The sequence below is a fragment of the Malus sylvestris genome, chromosome 9, assembly GCF_916048215.2.
Source record: "Malus sylvestris chromosome 9, drMalSylv7.2, whole genome shotgun sequence".
In the NCBI taxonomy this organism is placed as follows: domain Eukaryota; kingdom Viridiplantae; phylum Streptophyta; class Magnoliopsida; order Rosales; family Rosaceae; genus Malus; species Malus sylvestris.
This window is the reverse complement of record NC_062268.1, coordinates 7,111,048-7,123,998: the sequence shown is the minus strand read 5'-3', so window position 1 is coordinate 7,123,998 and position 12,951 is coordinate 7,111,048. Positions and strand designations below refer to the sequence as shown.

General features: G+C 39.9%; 1 protein-coding gene and 3 long non-coding RNA genes across 5 annotated transcripts in view; 3 read left to right on the top strand and 1 right to left on the bottom strand.

Moving 5' to 3' along the window:
* LOC126634590 (G-type lectin S-receptor-like serine/threonine-protein kinase At4g03230) overlaps positions 1-12,951 on the bottom strand; it is a 42,481-nt gene that overhangs the window by 9,512 nt on the left and 20,018 nt on the right. The window lies entirely within an intron of this gene.
* LOC126634596 (uncharacterized) lies at positions 6,578-7,750 on the top strand. Of its 2 annotated transcripts, XR_007627392.1 has the most exons (3): positions 6,578-6,767; positions 7,521-7,590; positions 7,731-7,750. It is a non-coding gene; the product is annotated as an uncharacterized LOC126634596 (long non-coding RNA). The 2 variants fall into 2 exon arrangements; XR_007627391.1 differs by lacking the exon at positions 7,731-7,750 and having other exon boundaries at positions 7,521-7,723.
* LOC126634597 (uncharacterized) lies at positions 9,902-12,004 on the top strand. The gene is made up of 3 exons (XR_007627393.1): positions 9,902-10,138; positions 10,240-10,308; positions 11,090-12,004. It is a non-coding gene; the product is annotated as an uncharacterized LOC126634597 (long non-coding RNA).
* Positions 12,265-12,598, top strand: LOC126634599 (uncharacterized). The gene is made up of 2 exons (XR_007627395.1): positions 12,265-12,376; positions 12,415-12,598. It is a non-coding gene; the product is annotated as an uncharacterized LOC126634599 (long non-coding RNA).

The following is a 12,951-nucleotide window of genomic DNA, read 5'->3' as shown; positions in this document are numbered from 1 at the left end:
TTTGGTCAGTTTGAATCAAAGACAATACCTTGAGAAGTTGATTCGGAAGTTTGGAGTTCATGATTCAACCAAACCGGTTAGTACCCCTTTGGCTTCTCATTTTAAATTGAGTTCTCTACAATGTCCTAAAAATGATAAAGAGAAGCTGCAAATGAAAAATATGCCATATGCAAATTTGGTTGGTAGTTTGATGTATGCAATGGTATGCTCTAGACCGGATATTGCTCATGCAGTTGGCATGGTGAGTCGATATATGCATAATCCAGGTAAAGAGCACTGGCAAGCAGCTAAGTGGATATTGAGATATCTCCATGGTACTCGAGATGTTGGTTTATGCTTTGAGAGGGATGACTCTGGTATTGGTCATTTTGCAGTTGGTTATGTTGATTCAGATTATGCAGGTGATCTGGATGGAAGGAAGTCTACTACAGGCTATGTGTTTACTATGGCTAAAGGGCCAGTTTGTTGGAGATCCATTTTGCAGTCGTCTGTTGCCTTGTCTACTACAGAGGCTGAATATATGGCAGTTGCTGAAGCTATAAAGGAGGCCATTTGGATACATAGGCTGATTAGAGATTTGGGGGTTGATCAGAAGCAGGTGGAGGTACATTGTGATAGTCAGAGTGCCATTTATTTGGCTAAGTATCAGGTTCATCATGCGAGGACCAAGCACATAGATGTGCGTTATCACTTTGTTCGTGAAATTGTTGGTGAAGGGGAAATCATTCTCCAGAATATTCCAACTAAAGACAACCCCGCTGATATGTTGACTAAGGTTGTTGGTGTAGCCAAGTTTGTTCATTGCTTGAACTTGGCTCACATTTTGCCTATATAAAGAAGGCGTTGAGTAGTAGGAGTTTTGGAGCATTTGGAGCATTTGGCTCTGCATGAGTTGTTCTCTTGCTAGTGTTTGAGAGTGTTTTTGTGTTGGTTGGCTTATCATGGTGATTTCGGAACTTGGCCAAGGTGGAGATTGTTGGAGTATGTGGCCAAGTGGCCAACTTTTGGCCATAAACAATTCAAAAGAAAAAAGACAAATGATGATGTTTCTTCCTTGTTTTAGGGAAAAGCAAATGATGATGTTTTCTTCTTTTGTGGTTTTTTATTAACCATAATAATTGAGGTTTGTTTCGGATAGATGAGAAGAGATGCAAAGCTCATTTTTTCAGTAGAGAGAGCTGAAGAGAGAAGAGAGAGCTGCAGAGAGAAGTTAGAGCTTTTTTCTGCAGAGAGCCCAAAAGGAAGAAGAAGCTGCTGCTTCATTTGGTTAGTAATCATCCACCAAAAATAGGTGTTGTTGTAATAGCTTTGAGCTATATGTATAGAGAAGAAATTATTCATTATATTTCTTCCTCTATTTGTTTCTTTGGTGTGTGAGAGATATTGGGTGTATTGGGTTATTTGGGTTGTGAGATTGCCAACACTTTGTAAACTCCCATTTGGTTGATAGTGGATTATTGGGTGAACTCTTACTGCTCCGAGGACGTACTCCAGTTACACTGACTGTTGAGGAACCTCGTTAAAATCTTGGTGTTCTTTAATATTTTGTTCTAGCATTTTCATTTGATAAATTTCCTGTGGGTTAGCTTGAGTTGGTTCCAACGGGTTTGGTGCTATCCTAGCACAACATACTTTAAATGGAAACGATGGATTGATCTGCCAATTAGCCGCTCTGTTTCTAGGATCACAGTTATCTACATTTTCGGTATGGAAGCCTTGGATGAAAAATCTCTGGGTACTTGAGTTTATGCTAATAACTCTAAACAAGGTGTCATTCAGTCCCACAAAGCTAACCTGACCTGTGGAGTCGTTGCACTTGAAACTGAAGTACATGGGGTCACCGCAACCCAGTCTTGTGCTCAGGGGATAAGGGATGATGGTTGTGCCACAAGGCTTACAGTCTCTTACAGTTGATTCTGCACAAGGTGTAATTAATTGACTGTCATCACGAGCTAAGAAATTATCACTACCTCATTTATGTTCACATCGAATAATCTCATGCTTTTGCAATTATGTTCAAAAAATTTAACCCCAAGTTTAATCAAATATAAATAGAACCGAGCTAATTGAAACGATATAAACATGTAAGGAATAGCGTGAAACAACAGAAAGCATAAAGATAAAGCTCATGTAACTGAAGTTCTTTCTGAGTTCTACTTTTTCGCTGGAAAATGGTTTGATCATCTAATTCACAAAGTAAATAGTTCTGCCATCCACACATTCATTTGTTCGTTTTGGGAAGCTTCAGAGGAAGAATACCTAAATCAGACAATGCAACACGAACAGAGAGGTCCTGACCCCCATCAGTATACTCTTCTTCAAGATTATTTAGATCTCCCTCGTTCCATATTCTGCACAATGAAGTAGGCGCATGCACATCCCTTCGATGACTATAGTTTTCAGATTTAGCATATGAATAAGCCTTACACTGGCAGCTATTTAAGCACTGGTTCCAGCATACTGTTTCATTGTCAACGTTGATTTGTGAATCTGGGTTTCCCACTTTCATCTTCTTCAAGCTCAAGAAGGTATCATTCTTGCTGTCAACACATAAGGACTTTCTTGTGCATCCACCTGAAAAGTCTCCAGAATTCCACTGCGGTAGATACTGGGGTTTGAAACCTGGCAAACATTTGCACAGAAACAGCATATTATTATCATTGCAGCTGCCATAGTTGCCGCAAGCATTAAACACACTGCATTTATCTCTTGGCGCCGACCAATACAAATTCCACTGCTTTGTGGAATTAATCCACGTCCAAAACTGTATCTCTGATGCATTTATCACCAACCTTGTATATTTGTATTCTGATTGTGGCGGAATTGCTATATTTTTATAAGAAGAGTTTTGACTCGGAGAATTGAAAATGTTGGGGGAATTTCGAACAACATATTTCTTGCTGAAATTTGATAATAAGTAAGTAACTGCAGGAAGCATTTGATCAAAGCTGTAAAATGTATCAGATGCCCTTTCTCCGCCTTTCCAGTACAGAATCGATTCTGATTTTGTGATGACATACTGGTCCTCTCCAACTGGATCTTTTTTGAAGATGAATTGCCCGCTTTCCGGGTCATCTTCGCCTCTCCACGAAGTCAACTCCAAGCTTCTATCCATTACCATCCCAGGAATGAATGTATCAGTTGGACTTTGAAAGCTCTGCCAAAGAATATTCACAGCCAACTTATCATCGCTGCTTAAGACAAGGTTCCCGGAGTCCATGAGGGTCACAGTCTGCGTTAAAGACTTGGATGTTTCAGCCGTCGTTGACCAGTACCTGTTTCCAGCAGCATCCAACACATGGAGGTTACCATCTTGGAGTGCAAGACTTCCATTACTAGTGGAATTGTCAACTGGCTTTTTGCTGTTGGCAACCCATACCACTGTCCTCGGACTCAGTTGGTGATACCATATGCCAACATATCTTTGAGTCCCTTCAGGTGAAGGGCTAAAGAATCCGAGTTCAAATCTTCCACCAGATGAAACAAGAGTTTCTGATTCAACACCGTCGGTAATTGGAGTGTCGTATGTTACTGTATCTCTAGCACAGCAAAATGGGTGAGATGAGCACAACAAGACCGCTACTGCATAAGAAACGAAGATGGAAAACAGCATGCGATTCGCAAACCATGTAACGACGTAATTTGATCTTGTTAACGTCCCTCTGAGAAACATCATTAAGGAGGCTACTGCTACGAAGATCGTGTCGTGATCTTTTCCATCAGCATTTATCAAGAAGTACCTAAGACATCACCTACTTGCAAAAGCAGAAAGCTCTCTTAGACTGCAAATTTTGCCCCATAAGCCATTTTACTAAAACAGATTAACAGCAGGTTGGCAACTTAATTAACAAATATCGTAGAGAATGATAAGTTTACGTACCGGCCGGCGGCCAGAGCAGAAAATGTTGATCCTGTAGCAATCACCAATGCTGGGGTGAAGAGTAGTTGGCCCAATGTAGAGGTCAAGGTCGTCGAGTTCTGTACATTTCATATTTTCTTTGTGTCCCCATATACACATATATACATATATAGACATATATACATATATATATATATATATAGACAGAGCTCAATGATAGAAAAGTAGCCAATGCAAGTTATAGCACCCAAAAAGAAAGTACCTGGCGCAAAGTCAAGGTCGTATATTTTATCTGGGTCCACAACGTTACTTCTCCCTTTCCCTCTTATTTTGTACATGACTTTTTTTTCTGTTGTACAAGCACAGTAGACATTGAATTTTAGACCCCGAACAAAAAAAAAATATTGACCACTTAAACTACAAGCTCAAATTGTTTACGTTACAATGGGTGTACATCCAAAAACTTTGATTTTACTCATGAATGCAATTTGAAAGAAAATAAATTAACAATTAGATTTCAATTTTGGCTCTTCATCTTCTTTGGGGAGCATATGGCAATTATGCAGACCAAAGCAGTTTTATTTTGTGTTTTATTTTAAGTAAAATAAGCAAGATTACGGAGTAATAAGGAGCATACTATTCGGAAGTGGAGAATCCTGTGGTGGCCAGCGAGTGAGTATCTCCACCTCCGGCGCTCGGCCATTTGCACCACCTCGCTGCAGCACCGTTGTTTAGAAGCCAAGCGTGAAGATGACGATCCGATCGGCCGGAGCCCCATTGTCGATGGTTGTTATTCCTTCTGAAAATTAAATCTCAGTGCGCCTTGAGGAGTAAAGGTGGGATTGTGGAAAATTTTGGCGGCAACGATTGTTATGTTGGGCTGGGCTTCAGCAGTGCAGGTTCGTACCCAACTGTTGGCAACATTAACCTTTGGGCTTTGGATTTGGCCCAACAGTTTTGTGGTAGTGAAGTTGCTTGTTTAGAAGCCCACACAATATTTGTGATTTGTAACCCCTTGGGGAGAAATCTTTGGAACGAGAAGAGAGAGAAATTGTATAGGAACAAATCAATTGGTCATATAATTAACAGAGAAATGCTAAGGAGATATTTTCAAAGTCTATCTATACTCTCTGACACCTTACAGTTTAATGTTAATTCTCATGCATACATTATTAAATATTGTGCCGAAAATATGAGACGGCAAAGATTTCAGTAGAGTTCCACTTTTGAGAATTTCCTTAGTATTTTTCTAGTTAATATGATTTCTTACTTTTTTTTAGGTATTAAATTATGAATTCTCACTTTCTCTAAATAAATATGTCACTAGTTTAAAACTGTTCGTGTAATACATTATTAATTGTAATACGAGACTCACATGCTTTATCATTTCAGGAGTGTTACTAAATAAAGTGGAATATAAATTAAAAAAATCCTAAAAACCATGAAAAACCAAAATCAAAATGAACAAAATCCCTCTAAAAATAAAATAAAATAAAATCGTTCATGCTTCAACCCTTATTGACCAGTAACTCTTGAAGGTTACAATCTTGGAGTGCAAAAAATGTGGTTCTAGTTGAATTGAGAACTGGGGGTTCTCTGTTGGCAACTCATACCGCTGTCCTCGGACCCAGTTCAGGATACCATATGCCAACACATCTTCTATCATCAAGGTCAGCTGACCCCGCAAGCTTATAAATCCTTCATGGAAGAATTGGGTATAGTCTTTTGAAAATCTGAGATGTCATCAAAAGATGCCGTCAATGTTATAACCCTGACCCAAAAAATAACCTAGTTTACATTGGGCCAGGCCAATCCCTTTGTGTTTTAATGTAAGGCCCGAGTTTTTCTTTAATTTTCTTAAGCCCAAGGTTTATTCAACCCGTGAACCTCATCTCCTTCCTCTCTCTTTTCTGAAAAGTCAGCTCTCTCTCTCTCTTTCGGTTTCTTCTCTCTCTTTCTCACACTCTCTAAGCTCCGAGAGCTTCTCTCTAGCTTTCACCTCACTTCCCTCACAAATCAAACCCCAAAAACCATATATTTGGAATCCTTGAGACCTAACGAACTCAATGGTACCCTTGCATGCGCCATATGAGCACCGTGGGTTTTTCTGCCATTGAAGCCGAGAGCTTCAAAGCTCTAAAACTCTAACCCAGGTGAGGATTGTGTTCCTTCTTCAAATTTCTGGGTTATGCATGTTGGTTTTATGACAAAACTCAAGGGTTTCGATCTCAGTTTTTCCATATGCTAATAATCTAGTTCCGACGACGAACTCCGACGAGTTCGTAGGTGTGTGTGTGTGTAGTGCATGCATATGCAGACTGTGCATGTGTGTGTGTTTATATATGTGTATATATATATATATGCAAGTGTGTGTGTTGGTGTGAATGTATGTGTGCATGCGTGGGAGTGTGTGTGTGTGCTGGTGTGTAAGTATATGTACGTGTGTGTGTTTATATATATATATATATATATATATATATATATATATGCATGTGTGTGTGCAGCGCATGCTTATGCATGCTGCGTGTGTATGTGTTTATATATAGATATATATATATATATATATATATATATATATATATATGCATGTGTGGGTGCAGCGCATGCTAATGCATGCTCTGTGTGTGTGTGTTTATATATGTGTGTGTATATATATATATATATATGCAAGTGTGTGTGTGTGCAGTGCATGCTTTGCATGTGTGTGTGTGTGTGGGTGAGTATGGGTTGGGCTCAAGCCCAAACCACCTCTTGATCCTAACCTATCCAAACCCAAAACCCATTTCCATTTCCTAAAATTCTATCTTTTGGGTAGTTTATTAAATTGTACATTTTCGTGCTTAGGTGAAGTTGCTAGTGGAGACTTCCTTAATCATTTTCCGCACAATTCTGCTGTTTCGGAGTATCTGTGAGTGGACCACCTTCGAAAATTGCATGTTTTATTGATAAAAATGCATAATTTAATAGCATGCCTTGCAGAATTATTGATTTGAGGAATACTTTACAGGAAGCATGATGATTTGATTATACGTGATTATATATATATGTTTTGAATTATTTCCATTATATCTTATTTTCTATAGAACCCTCATTCTGGTAGACTATCTGATCGATGACGATAGGATGCTAAGAGTGTGTTTCAAATGACTTTCGAACACCTCTTCGTAGTATAAAGGATCGATGAATTTATGCTACGAAGTTGTATTTTAGAGATGAATTATGTTTTGTGCGTACCTAGTGAACACTATGCCGCCTGGGGCGAGGATCTGGTGTTGGCATTGAGGCCGGGAGAAATAATCCCTAGCGAAAGGCTGAGGGACACGGAGACAGGCATTGGGCCGGGAGGGAGATATCTCTGGCTACGGGCACAGAGACTGAGGTGCAGGCATTGGGCCGGGAGTATTGTTATTCAGTACTCACTAGCAGCACAACTTGTGTTATGCTTCCTGATACGATTTCTGATATGATTTTCTGAGATTGATTTGCAGATGGATATATGAATTGTTTTTATGGCATGCTAGAGTTTTCTGAAAAGCTTATCACTTATTATTCTAGTAGTTTTCATAATTAAACTGTGGGGGTTAGTATGTTCATAACTGTTTTCATACTACGTATGTATATAAACTTGGTCCACTCACCCTTGTTTTACGCCCCCATTCAGGTCTTAGAAACGAGGCATAGAATCCCAGCATTAAGGTACTTCCGCAGCGGCATCTTCGAGTCCTCTCGGGGTAGGACCCACTCCTTTGTTCATTCAATCTTATCTTAATTCTTGTTAGTGACTAGGTTTAGTTGTATGCTCTGAACACGTTCCTAAATTGTTAATTCATTGTTTTTAAATTCATAACCCGTATTTATTTCTTATTCCTAGCTTTTGTATCAATTAATGGACCCATCATGTGTCTATCCTGGTATTCAGGGAATATCAGGGTCGAGGCGTGTCAGTCAAACTACTTGACGAACTACCTCTATTGCTAGCGTCGTGCCTTTGTATGCGTTACAATGGGCATCTGTTCATAGGCTCACTCAACATATGTTGGCATCTGTCGACATGCTCACTCAAAAGTTATTCACATTAGTCGACATGCTCGCTCAGAAGTTGTTGGCATCTGTCAACATACGTGTAATGTGACTTGGCAAATGACTTCAAGCCTACCAAGGCTCGATGATATGCCAATTTGCATGCTATTCCGTTCCTAAAATTTTGCCCACTGCCACACTGTTCTTACCGACCTTTCAAATAATATTTCTTGAATCTGCCACCCTGCCCACGTTTATAATGTATATGCTTTAGCATAAAAATTTGTAGATTGCAAAGTAACATAAATGTGACAGACGTAGCTAAAAAAAAAAATTCGCGCACGCATAACCGCGAGTGGAGAGGTTAGTATGTAGGATCACCACATTTTGTTCCAGCGCTCAGGGGATAAGGGATCAGGTTTGTACCACAAGTATCGAAATTCCTCGATGTTGCTCTCAAAAATATAATTCTTTGAAAATTTAAAAACAGTCGAGCAAATGTTTAGCTTGCATGATTGTCTACCAAAAGAACATATGGAACTGCTACATGAACCTGTAGCAATTCCGGCATTTTTATATAAGAGAATCATACCTATATCCGCAACTGTTACACGAACCTGGAAGTTCCAGCCGCTGACATACTCCTCCTGAAGATTGCTAACATCCTCTAACCAAATTCAGCATGTAGAACTACTACTCCCACCCCTTCGTGTGATATGAACCTCCTCGTATAAATAAGCTTGGCACTGCCAGTTGTTAAGGCACTCTATTTTGCATTCCATCTAACTTTTGGCATTAAATTGCAAATCGGGGTTTCCCACCTTCATCATCTTTAAACTCAAGAACTTGTCGCTCACAGCATTGTTTGTTAATTTCCTAACAAATCCAGCTGAATAATCCCCATTGTTCTAATTATCCGGCGAATAAGGCTTAAAACCACGTAAGCACTTGCAAACCAAACCATTTTCGCTATTGCAACTACCAAAATTATTATACACGCTGCAACCATCGATCTCTAGGATCTGACCAGATCAAGTTCCCTCTTGATCCTGCTGAAATGTGAAGTTCCCTTTCGATCACCACAAGGATACAAGTATCTAAGCTAGATCATTTGTCCTGATGCTGTTTTCCATATTCTCAAAAGTACCCCTATATGCCTACATCTACTTGTTACCTTTGCAAGCTGTGAGCAATGTGCCAATAAATTACTGGTAGGTTTGAGTTGCTAGATTAATAGTTATCGTTATCTGAAGGTGACTAGGTCAATTTGGTCAAGAGTTGGATAAAGCAGTGGATCCACACAAAGGGGAGTGAAGGCTATTCGTGAGAAGGTGAAGAATGCCGGAAAGTTAAAAAAATCTTACAACGGCTTATAAAGAGTTGGAATCGCCCTTGCTCCTACTCACCTCTTTTCGCTATCCATGATGTTCTAAAATTAAGGAGACTTCTGTGTATTAAATATCATTGTGGCTGTATTCGAGATAATTATACACTGCCATATGAGAAAGTTAAATGCCTAACAACACAATATTGCCTTGTAATTGAGAGCACATTGCTACAACAAAATGCGATTTGAAATATAAACAAGATGACCTATTAACTTTTAAACCCTTAATTCTAATTATGATATTATTACTAACTCAATACATGTCAGCGAACAAATTCTGCAGAGGAATATGATCGATCTATGCACGGAATCATCGAGCTTTTTAACGCAGAAATTCAATCTGTGTAGTTAACCAATTTCGATGACAAATCTTACTAACACAAAAAATTACGTCGAACCCGAATATGGATTCGTAGCTTTACTTAGGTCACAAGTTATGTAATTATTGTATAATAATAAGGAGCAAAGATCGATTTACTCTCGTTACCAACAATAAAAAAACATTCCATGTAACACCTCACCCCCATTTTATTTAAAAATGATTTTTAATTCTTAATTGGTGTGCCCAAGGGCCCATCTTCTGTTTTTGTGTCCCCCATTCCCGTCACTCTTCCTTCTCTCTCTGTCCCTCCCCCGTGAACTCCCTTCTTTCTTCTTCTTCTTTTTTGTTTTCTTTTCTTCCTTCTTCTGTCTGTCTCTCGGCTCTCTCTCTTCCCCTGGACTCACTAGGATTGAGTCACCATCGAAGAGAGGCTCGCAACGAACCCCGGACCCTGCCCTGCGAGTTCGACGACACGGAGTAAGCTCCGGCGAGCACCGCCCCTTTCGAGGCAATTTCCGGCCAAACCACGACGATTTGGCCGGCGTGCAAGGTATCAATCTCTTCGTCTCGTCGAGTAGTACAACTTTCCTTTTCGTTTCACTCAATTTCGTTGAGTATTGGAAAAGTTATACTCATTTGAATCTTACCCAGTTTCCGGCGAGTCCGACGGCTTTCGAGGCGTTTTCCTGCCAAACCACGGCGAGTTAGACGTCGTGTGAGGTACCATTCTCTTCGTCTCTTCAAGGGCTACAACTTTCGTTTTTGTCTCGCTTGATTTCGTTGAGTTTTGACAAAGTTATGGCCGTTTAAAGATTGTGCATTTTCCGGCCGAATTCCGGCTTTCTCTCCCATTGGGTCCGGCGACCCACCAAAACCAAGCCCTTTGGGCCTTCCCTGCTGAGCCCAACCCTTTTGGTTGTGAGGCCTTTGGGCCATGTGTGTGTGTGTTTTAGATTGTGTGGGTGCGGGGGTGTGTACCCGTGTGTGTGTGTATGTATATTTAGTGTGTGTGTGTGTTGTGTGAGTGTGTGAGTTTGTGTGTGTGTGTTTAAGTGTGTGTGTTTAAGTGTGTGTATATGCATGCCGTGCATGCATGTGCATGCCGTGCATGCATGTGCATGCCGTGCATGCATGTGCATGCCGTGCATGCATGCCGTGCATGTGTATGTGTGTTTGTGGTGTGTATGTGTTTGAGCTTAGGCCCAAACCACATTTCTTCACCCAAAACCCTTTTAACCCAAAACCTTAGAATTCCAAAACCCAATAGATCCTAATCCTATTTAACCTAAACCTACCTTAATCCAGATTTCAAGCCTAAAACCCGTTAGACCTAATTTGACCGTTGACCCCGGTCAACGTTGACTTTAGGGTTGACTTTTCGGGTTTTTGTCCGGGACCCTTCTTAGGGTAATTCGACGTTCTGAATCCGTTTCCAACGTCTGTTTTCCCAAATTCAATTGTTAAAATAGAGTTTTATTAATTGGACCCTTTATGTGCTTAGGGGCAATTATTGGTGACGTTTTCTTGTTCGTTAGTTTGCGTTGCTCTTCGGCGGCTAAGTGCTGTGAGTGGACCCCTTCTAAAATGCATGTTTTATAGTAGAAATGCATACATGAAAAGCATGATTTGATGATTACGTTTTATGAAACGTTTTGTGAGATAACATGCTTACTGAGGCTACTTTGAATTATTACTATTTTTCCTATAACCCGTGTTCTTATAGAATATCTTATGGATGACGATATGATATTTAGAACATGTTTCGAACACCTCTTTATAGTATAGATGATGGATGACTTTATACTATGAAGTTGTTTTTCAATATATATATGTTCAATGGTTTTGTACTTACCTAGTGGTCCTTTCCGCTACGGGACGTAGGGATAGATTCCGGTCCGTCCCGGGCGACGGTTTGGTGTTGGCATAAGGCCTGAAGTGTGTTTCCTTTGGCTATTTAGCACAGGGACGGGGAGCCGGCATGGGGCCTGAAGTGTATTTTCCTCTGACTGCCTGCTCAGAGACGGGGAGCCGGCATGGGGCCTGGGGGTTATCGGACAATTCACTAGTGATTATTATATATGAGTTATGATTTGAGATACTGCACATCATGCTAGAATTCGGAAAACCTATGTTTATCATTATATATGTGTTTTCATAAACCTGGGGGTTAGTATGTTGATAACTGTTTTATTATATTTATATCAAATTGGTCCACTCATGTTTGTTTTGCGCCCCCTTCAGGATTTAGAATCGAGGCGTACAATCCCGACATCCAGGCACTTCCGCTTCGGTATCTTCGAGTCCTCTCGGTGTAGGACCCATTCCTTTGTTCATCTAATTTTATATTATTTCCTTTAGTGTTCTAGTTAGTTGTATGCTCTGAACACGTTCTTTAAATGCATATTCATTATTCTTTTATATTTATAAGTCTCAATTATTCCTTGTTTTCAGCAATTGCACTCAATAAATGGTTTTCGTCACCCTCGGGTGTCGGCCAGCACGTGCCTATCCTGGTATTCGGGAAAATATCGGGGTCGGGGCGTGTCATTCCAACTAGGAAAACATAAACGCAAGTGCAAATAGATTCCTTAAGATGAATAAACCTAAGGTTTCAGGTCCGTTGAAAGCGAACCCCTTCATAGGCTTCATTACCAGTCCTTTTTCGATGTAATTGTTGAGAATCAATGTCAACCCAAAACCATAAGTAATCCACAACCCAATCTAAAGTCCAAGTCCATATCTAGTTTGATGATGTAAGTGCTTACAATTGCAAAGTTAGGCAAGTTAGGTTGTGTGTGAAAACAAAGCAAAATTAGGCAAAGTTAGGTTGTGTGTGAAAACAAATAATTAGGTGCAATTAATGTGTTTTGTGTGGTAGTAAATAATCTTAGTTTAATTAAGTAGCTTTCATTTGGTTTGCTATAAATACCCAAGTCCCCAAGCCTTGTAATTCATCCAAGGAAAAACAAAGCCTAGAGCTAAATAAGAAAAGCTTTGCTAATTAGTTTGTTTTGTGAGCTTTCTTTAAGAGTGTGCTCTATTTTTTCTTCTTCTTGGGATCATTAGAGTTATCTTGGATACTCTTCTTATTCAACAATTGGTATCAGAGCCAAGTCGGTCAGGGATCGTTCTTGGTAGAGCATTGGTTGTAAAGTCTCTTGAAATTCCGAGTATGCTCTGTGGTTGCAGTTTTGACTGATCTTCCACATCAGAAAAGATTTCTTGAGATTATTGTTGGGGTTATCACAAACCTTGAGAGGGAGCTTCTTTGTGTGGAGAGTAGTGTATTACTCTGCACGATAGTCACTCAAGCTTGTTCGGTGTAGTCAAAGTCTTGCCGATACGATGGGTGATCTTCAAGTT